Below are 9430 nucleotides of genomic sequence, written 5' to 3'. Positions count from 1 at the left end.
ATCAAATGCAAGGATTATTATTATTATATTTATAAACCTTCAAGGCACTGTCCTTGAATGGTTTAGGTCGTACCTCTCCCACCGTCTTCACTTTGTTTCCACGAATGGCTTTTCCTCCACCCCCGCACTGTCTCGTGTGGTGTCCCTCAGGGCTCTGTCCTCGGTCCCCTCCTCTTCACCCTCTACATGCTCCCCCTCGGTGACATCATCCGCAGACATGGGGTTAACTTCCACATGTATGCGGATGACACCCAACTCTACCTTTCCTCCTCTACCTCAACTCCACGACCACCGATGTCCTGACAGCTGCCTGTCCGACATCGAGTCCTGGACGAGAGACAACTTTCTTCAGCTCAACGTGCGCAAAACTGAGGCCCTCCTGATTGGCTCACGTCAGCGCCTCCGCACCTCAGGCGCTGACAGCATCAGCATCCAAGGCTGCACTCTCCACCTCTCAAAGCCAGTCAGGAACCTCGGGGTTCTGTTCGACCCTGAGCTGTCCTTTCTCCCCCATATCCGCGCCACAACTGGCACCGCCTTCCATCACCTCCGGAACATCGCCAGACTACGGCACTACCTCACCCCTCACGCTGCTGAAACTCTGGTCCACGCCTTTATCACCTCAAGGCTGGACTATGGGAACTCTCTCCTCGCCGGCCTTCCCGGCACCTCCCTCCACAAGCTGCAGGTCATTCAGAACTCTGCAGCTCGTGTACTGTCCCGCACCAGGCTTCGGACCACATCACTCCCACCCTCGCTCGCCTCCACTGGCTCCCCATCCCCCAGAGGATCGAATTCAAGATCCTCATCCTCACCTACAAGGCCATTCACGGCCTTGCTCCCTTCTACCTCTCCGACCTACTATCCCCCTACCTACCTGCCCGTACCCTCCGTTCCTCTGGCTCCGGTCTGCTCCACATCCCCCGCCCCAACCGCCCTACCATCGGTGGCCGGTCCTTCAGCCTCTCAGCCCCGAGGCTCTGGAACTCTATCCCCCAGTGCCTTCGCCGCCTCCTCCCTTTCCTCCTTCAAGGCCGGTCTCAAGACCTTTCTCTTTGACCGTGCCTTCAGCTCCCCTCTCGACTCTCTACCCCCTCCTCGCTCCCTCCCTTCCCTCCCCTCACCCTGACCATTTCCCCCTGCTCGGGTCCTGACCCAACTGTACAGCGCCTTGGGACGTCCTCCCGATGTGAAAGGCGCTCTATAAATGGAATCTTGTTGTTGTTGTTGTTGAGAGTGGAGAAGTGATCGTAGGCACGATCGAAGAGGAAGGTCTTCAGGAAGGACCTGAAGATGGGGAAGGAGGGGGCATGGTGGAGGGATAGATTCCAAATTCACATGTGCAATTTCCCAGTGTCTGGTATGGAAAGTGCACTCTCTCCCCGGAGGGATTCAACAACAATGGCGACAAATTGCAGTTATATATCCTAGACAGGGCAAAACCTTGAGCAAGTTTTCTTACTCCACACCCCTCTGTTCACCTCGTAGTAAGCAGGAACTGGTGTTAGTCGACTGGTGGATCGTTTTTCCAGGGGTAATAATTCCTTCAAAAAAATTAAAATAATAATAATAAATTGGTCACTCAATCCACGACTGTTTGTGGGACACTACTGTGCGCAATTGGCTGCCGCGTTTGCCCACAAAATATAGTCAATTCACTTTACAGTATATCCCGTGAAGCGCTTTGAGACGTCTCGAAGACATGATAAGGCGCTATATCAAATGCAAGGATTATTATTATATAACGTCTTTCACATCTGCAGCTCAGCTTCGAGGCGACCCTCTTCCCTCTGCCATAAAGATACATTTTCTTGTCATGCTTCATTGGCGCCTGAAAGTATTGATCCAGGTTTATTTTCTCTCTACTATTATCTTAAATACTTTGTTAAGGTCCCCTATGAGACAGCCCTAACTTATCTTGTCTCTCCTCAAACCTCATTCTCCCAATAGTGCCCCATTGTTCTAAGCACTACCTGGGCAGCTTCTTACAAGTAAGTGACCGTATTACTTGTTAAAGCCCTGATTGTTGGTGCTTTATTTACTTTGCAGGGTAAACGTGAAGGTTTTTGAGAATACAATGATCCATTACCAATACTACATTGACTCACAGCAGTGTTGTATGAAGCTGTGAAGTACAAGTGAGCCTCACACATCGGGAGATTGCAGGAGCTGCTATTTACAAATCGTTTCACAAATATGGCAAATTAGATGCCAATTGTGAAAGCAATTACTCGCACTTCGAGCTATGGAGAAATGGCTTTCACCAGCATAGTCAGAAGCTGGTTCTTCACAGTGCCTGAGGGACATTGACACTAATATACTCCAACACTAACGTTGGGCAAGTTTCCTTACTCCACGCGCCTCTGTTCACCCAGCAGTAAGTAGGAACCCGGTTGTTAGTCAATTGGCGAATCGCTTTTCTGGGGGTTATAATCACTTGAAAATAAATAAATGAATGAAATAAAAATTTGGTCACTCAAAGTGAGTTAGTGGGATCCTGCTGTGTGCAATTGGCTGCCGTGTTTCGCCCACGTAATATACAGTCAATTCACTTTGCAGTATATTCTGCTTTGAGACGTCTCGAAGACATGCTAGGGCGCTATATCAGATGCAAGGATTATTATTACTAACACTAACAGACAATAACACTAATAAACTCTAACATTAAACGCTATTAAATAACACAAACACTAACATAACCACTATACACTAACACTAAACAATAAGACCTCACCACTCACACACTCACCATCACACTCATCATCACCCACACACTCACCATCACCCACACCCAGGAATGCCAAATAGATCCTACATTGGGAATGAGAGCAGAAGAATCGGACATGGAAGCGGAGAGAAAGAGTGTAGATAACAACTTGCATTGATTGCCCTTCATACGGGGCAGCGTCTCGGAGCACTTAAGACTCTCGTCTCACACACATCCTAGAGGAGCCCAACTGCAAGTGAGGATTAAACCAGACAGGCATCAACCAGAAAACATGTTCAACATTGACTGTACGCCCAACAGAACTTCCATCCTCGGCCCAGGCAGTCCAATAAGGTGTGACTGCCGAGTTCAGCAACTTCAGACACATTGAATTGACAAGACATTCCCCAAACTCTTGGAGCCATCTCATTGAATCAGGTGCTACATTCTGAATAGGCAACTAGCGGGCAGCTCAGAAGTGAGAACACATTATATTGCCACTGCAGCTCTCTGGATTTTCAATCTAATCCACCGGCTCTGTGAAGAAGTGGAGATTAAACCATCAACATCCAAACCTGAGCATTATTACAGTGTTATGCCTGTAAACCGGTCACCAACTCCTAACACATTCCACTTTAGCAGCTGCTGACTGCCCCAGGTCACTGCTGCTCTCTTTTGAAGAATGCGATGTAATTATATGCCAAATTCATAGCCGTGCAGATCTCCTTAATCCCACTTCACCCGTTACCTTCAGTCTCTTTGTGTCTTTCAGGAAATTACAAGGGATCACGGCCGTGGCTTTCAGGCTGCTGCACTCCCAAGTGTGTTTTCGCCGCTGCTGGGCTACTGAGACTGAGGCCCTCTCTGACTGTCTTCTCCCCATGAACAGGGAGCCAACACACACTGCATGTATCACCATGTGTTACTTGGCTCAATCAAAGGGTATGGAGAAAAAGCAGAGAAAAACAAAATAATCCTTGCATTTCATAGATCCAGAGAAATATACCGTGCATAAGGCCATCGGTGTCTGTGAGCAATCCATTCCGTCCAATTTACCTGCCCTTTCCTCATCCCCCTCTCGATGAGTCCTTTCTAGGACTGTACAGTCCTGGAAAGTACAGCCCTTCCCTGCACAGTCAAACCTGTTCAAGAAACCACCTCCATTCAGCAACCAACCTGTTAACAATCACCCTGGAACAACTCGGTTCTTGATCCATCGATGCACGGGCAGAAGAAGTTCCTTTTCCTACGATTCAATGCAATTCCAACGTTTGCCGGTAAGTGGCATGCGGCAACAATAGGTCAAGATGTATCGGGAAATGATCTATCACCACATGCATAACAACTTGCGCTATTAATCCATATTGATATAGTGCCCCTCACGCAGGGCAATGTCCCAGAGAGCATTGTTTGCGGTTGCATTGAATTACAGAGATGCAGTGTAAATTATTGATTAAATTGGATTTTCTAAGACTTATAGTTTGCCTGTAACTCAAGACGTCACGCAAGTCATATTAAATGTTACGGTCCTGACTGATACAATTTAGGTGAGTTTTATTGTAGTAAACATCCCCAAAACTGCACTCAACATCCCAACCGCAACGGTGATAGTCTTTCCATTAAGGGTGTGAAATTGCTGTCAGGAAGGTACGTCCTCACAGTCTTCGCTCTTCACACAATGAATAAGTAAGTGTTCTTTAGCTGCTCAATGAATAGAAGCAGAAGCCAGGGCTAAGAGAGCAGGAACAATTTAATTCCCTCTGCCTCTCCAGTGAGGTAAACCAGAGCAGGCTCAGTGCAGGCTGACAATCCCCCACATGAGGTTAGTTTGAAACGCTGAGAGCCATGAATTCAGTTTGGCTTGTTTGTGAATGAATGCTCAATGTTCATTGTCAGTCCTGTCAGGTACAGTCAGGCTCATGTCTGTCTCAGCGTCACCTCCCTCCTGTATATAATAATCCTCGCGTTGCATAAGTGATGTGTGCAGTATAGCACAGTAAAGGAGAACCACTCACTCTGGTCTGGGACTGTACAGCTCATATGCTCACACATTCTCACCCTCTTGTTCTCGTGCTCTCCCACACACGCTCCCTCATGCACGCTCCCTCACACACATTCTCCCACATCTCATAATCACACACACTCTCACAAACACTCTCTCACACACACTCTCTCTCCCACAATCTTTGACTGTACGACAGCTGTGAGTGAATAAGTGGTTGCAATTTTACTTTCTCTGAGCCCATTGGTGACTGCAGTGTCAAGATTTACATCACAAATGTTGTGGGCAGTGTTCTAAGTCAATGGTTAGTTCAATGGCCCGGTGTAGTGCTTCCAAGTGAAGTAAATTTTCACCTACTGTACTAAAGAGATACAGCAATTCATCAGCAGGTGCCTGAAGGCCATCAATAATAATAATAATCCTTGCATTTGCTATAGCCCTTTTCATGTCGTCTAGACGTCTCAAAACGCTTCACAGAATATACTGCAAAATGAATTGACTGTATATTTGTGAGTGAAACGCGGCAGCCAATTGCGCACAGCAGTGTCCTACAAAGTCGTGGATTGAGTGACCAAATTATTATTGGGTTTTTTTTAAGGATTATTACTCCTGGAAAAGCAATCTGCCAATCAACTAACAACCGAGTTCCTGCTTACTGCTAGGTAAACAGACGTATGGAGTAAGGAAACTTGCCCAACATTTCTCGCTGCCGGGAATCGAACCCAAGTCTCTTGCTTGCGAGGCGAGTACTCTAACCACTGAGCTACAGGACTCAATCTCCACCTACGCATCAAGTCACAGATGCAGATGCAATGCAGTCATAGCCTCTGCAATAACTTTCAATCCGACTCAGTTTGTGTCACATTGAGATAAATTTCCATTGCTGCCTCTTGTTGGCTGAGAGGGATAGAAATAATCAAAGCTGGTTATATTGCAAGCAACACACACATCCCACATTAGGCAAGTTTCCTTACTCCACACATCTCTGTTTACCTAGAAGTAAGTAGGAACCCACTTGTTAGTTCATTGGCAGATCGCTTTCTGGGAGTAATAATCCCTCAAAAAAAATTGGGGTCACTCAATATACCACTATTTGTGGGACACTGCTGTGTGCAATTGGCTGCCACAATTCGCCCACAAAATATAATCAATCTTCTGTAAAGCACTTAAGAGACGTCTCAATGACGGGATAAGGCACTATTTCAAATGCAAGGATTATTATTATCAGTCCTTCCAAACAAAAGTCAAGTCTTCCATCAAACTCTGTTGTAGTCGTGAAATGCCAAGTCTACCCTTCATGGCTTACTGCTATGACACATAACCTTTCAGGCGGCACTGTCGTCAACACTAGGCATGGCAAGTGCAATGGTACTAACAGATGCTCACTCAAATCTGTAAAATAGGCTCGAGGATTAATACAGTCAGTGAGAATTTTTCAGCAACATGCATTTAATATTTTCTGGTGTATTAATTAAAAATAAACTCAAGAGTGAGATGTGCAAATCTGATTATGGGATTGGTGAAAACAGGGAAACAAGCTGTTAGCGAGGTTCCGCCTGCTGGGATTAGCCATCAGGAATTAGAGAGACAGAAAATACATCAACATCAAGCTCCAAATGCAATTATTTATCAACAGACCAGACTCTTTCATACCAGCGAACATATATAGGAAAAGTCTGAACACTTGAAACAGTGTGTACAGTAACTGGGGGAGTGAATGTTTCCTGGTACCTGCTGTGTACAGGAATGCACGCTGATATAGGATGTGCACAGTAACGGGCAGGAATGAATGGTTACGTTTTACACTATGATTGACAACAGCTTGTATCATCGATGCTCTGGGGAACATGACTGCAAGTCGGATGATTAAGGATCTGATCTGAAATTCAAATAGTTCCTTTGATAAATGAGAATTCCTCCACTGACAGAGTCTGGACTCTGTGGAGAATGCGATAAATCCCTCTGTTTTCTGCATACGTTGGGAGTCCTGTAGTCCTGCAGCTCAGTGGTTAGAACACTCGCCTTGCAAGAGAGAGATCTGGGTTCAATTTCCGGCAGGGCAAAACCTTAGGCAAGTTTCCTACTCCACACGCCTGATAATAATCCCTCGAGAAAAACAATATAATAATAATTTGGTCACTCAATACATGACTGTTTGTGGGACACTGCTGTGCGCAATTGACTGCCGCGTTTCACCCACAAATATACAGTCAATTCGCTTTGAGACGTCGAGAAGATGTGAAAAGCGCAATATCAAATGTAAGGATTATTATTATTATTACTGCACTGTATTTTATCTTTGAGGGAGGAGATTGCAGTGTTACAGCGCCCCCTAATGGTAATCTGCAGTAAATACTTTTGCTCCATTTTAACATTTTTGTAAGAAAATTAATTGGGGTCAACGTTGAGATGCTTTGCCTTGGTTTCTTTAGCAGCGTTTTCTAGTCATAGAGACATGGCTACGTGGGCCCTGGATTACCCAGGACTAAAGTAACACACACTCATGCTGACGCCAACAAGTGCCTGGCTGAAATTAGCCATTGATATTCAATCATTGATAGCCATTGCCCTCCCAGTCAAAAGGTTGTGGGTTCAAGCCCCACGTTGGGACTTGGAATCACATAGTCTAAGATGACATTCCAACGCAGCGCTGGGGTTGTGCTGCATTGTTGGAGGCCCTATCCTTCGGCTGAGACGTTAGACCCGTCTCCCTGATCAGGTAGGTCAATGCCACTGAAACTCAGTAGTTTAATAATGTTTAGCGCGGAATGGAAGAAGGTTTGAGTCCGCTCTCCTGAGGTTGGTTTACCAGTCACTCCTACTCCATCCATGGCCGAGCCTTAAGTCACCTTGTCCCTGGAACTCTCTCCCATAATAATCATCATAATAATAATCCTTTCATTTGATATTGCACCTTATCACATTGTTGGAGACGACTCAAAGCGCTTCACAGGATATACAGTAAAGTGGATTAACTGTGTATTTCGTGGGCGAAACGTGGCACCCAGTTGCGTACAGCAATGTCCCACAAAGAGCCATGGAGTAGGGACCAATTTTTTTTATTCGAGGGATTGTTGGCTAGGACACCAAAAGAAACTCCCTTCTCTTTTCAAATAGCGCTGTGGGATCTTTAAAGTCCACCTGAACAGACAAATCGGACCTCGGTTTAACGTCTCATGCAAAGGATGCTTTCCAAAATTCACAACAATCAAAATAACAGTCGCGCATGAACGGAGCCGGGGTCATATACAACAGGAACAGCCATGAAAAACCGCAGCCAAATCCACAAAATCCAATTAACACGTGGGTTGCATTGAAGTCTCGGTAATTGAAACATTTGTATTGTACTCATCCAGTGGTTGCACTTTACATGTGCAGAGAATATGTAATCTTCCTGAAACAACAACACTCTGACCCATCGCTTGATGTTGTTGGATGTAAACACGCTCGCTGAGCTTGCTGTCACTTACTCTAAATGCTTGTTATTCTTGCTCGCTGGATCGCTGACTGTGCGGCCTAGGTCTAGAGAATACAACAATCCTGTCTAACGCTCGAGTCAATCTCACCGACACCGATAGGGCGAGAGTTAGTGATCACTGTGAAAGGAGAGAGATCACTATAATAATTACAGTATTGTGCAGTAAATTGACTGTATTTTGTGGGCAAAATGCCCACATTCGTAGATTGAGCGACAAAAACATTTTTTTTGATGGATTACCCTTGGAAAGCGATCCCCCAATCGACTAAAAACCGTGTTCCTACTTACTGCTAGGTAAACAGAGGCATGTGGGCTAAGGAAACTTGCATAAGGTTTCAACCTGCCCGGAATTGATCTCAGGTCCTCTCGCTTGCGAATCAATCCCAAGTACCTCTTGCGCTAACCATTACTCTACAGAACACCACAGTCAGTAGAGAGAGAGAGATCACTGTAAGAGGGAGAGACTCTGACCTCAAGTGCTGATGAGTAACTTGAACCCAAAATTCTTCTGACCAGAGGTGAGACTACTAGCATACTGACAGCAAATCCTCTTCAACAGTCACTGTCATAGCTCATGTTAATAATGGTCCCTTGGTCAGAGAGACCGGAATCTATGAGAGGGAAAGCTCATGGGTGGGAGGTGAAGATAAGTCATTCCACGGAGATGTAACAGGAGCCGACAGTACCTGACTCCATCAATTAGATGCTGTATATTGCCGTCACCAGCATCCTGGCTGATCAACTCACAATCTGCTTTTCCCACCAGAAAAGCAGACAGCAGAAACTCAGGTGAATGAAGAGAAATGGCTTCAGTGGAAGGCAGCAAACCAAGGAGCTCATCTTCATGCCCTCTGCATTAAATAAATCAATGAAATTGAACCATCAAACCACAAACAAAACCCTGTTGGCGGTTTTATTGATGGATTGACTGATCCTTCTCCCTATGCCTAACCAGGAGAAATGGTCTCAGATAAATTTCTGTAGAGGGTCACGGAATAAAGATCACTGTTTCGTTTGCTGCTCATTCTCGAGTGGGATATGAATTGAAGAGAGTCGCATATCACACGGACACACACAGCCATTGTGTAACTGGTCTTAGAAGGAAAGTGAAGTGCTTCATAGGATTGTACTGTGAGGTGTAGTGACTGTATTTTGTGGATAATGCTGCAGCCAATCTGTGCACAGTAACGGCATACCGTAAGCAATCCCAGAATTCTGGTTTGCCTTAAGTTGACAAAAGAAA

The sequence above is a fragment of the Callorhinchus milii genome, unplaced genomic scaffold (genome assembly GCF_018977255.1).
Source record: "Callorhinchus milii isolate IMCB2004 unplaced genomic scaffold, IMCB_Cmil_1.0 Scaffold9, whole genome shotgun sequence".
Lineage (NCBI taxonomy): Eukaryota > Metazoa > Chordata > Chondrichthyes > Chimaeriformes > Callorhinchidae > Callorhinchus > Callorhinchus milii.
The sequence above is the reverse complement of the archived record's forward strand: the minus strand, read 5'-3'. Positions refer to the sequence as shown.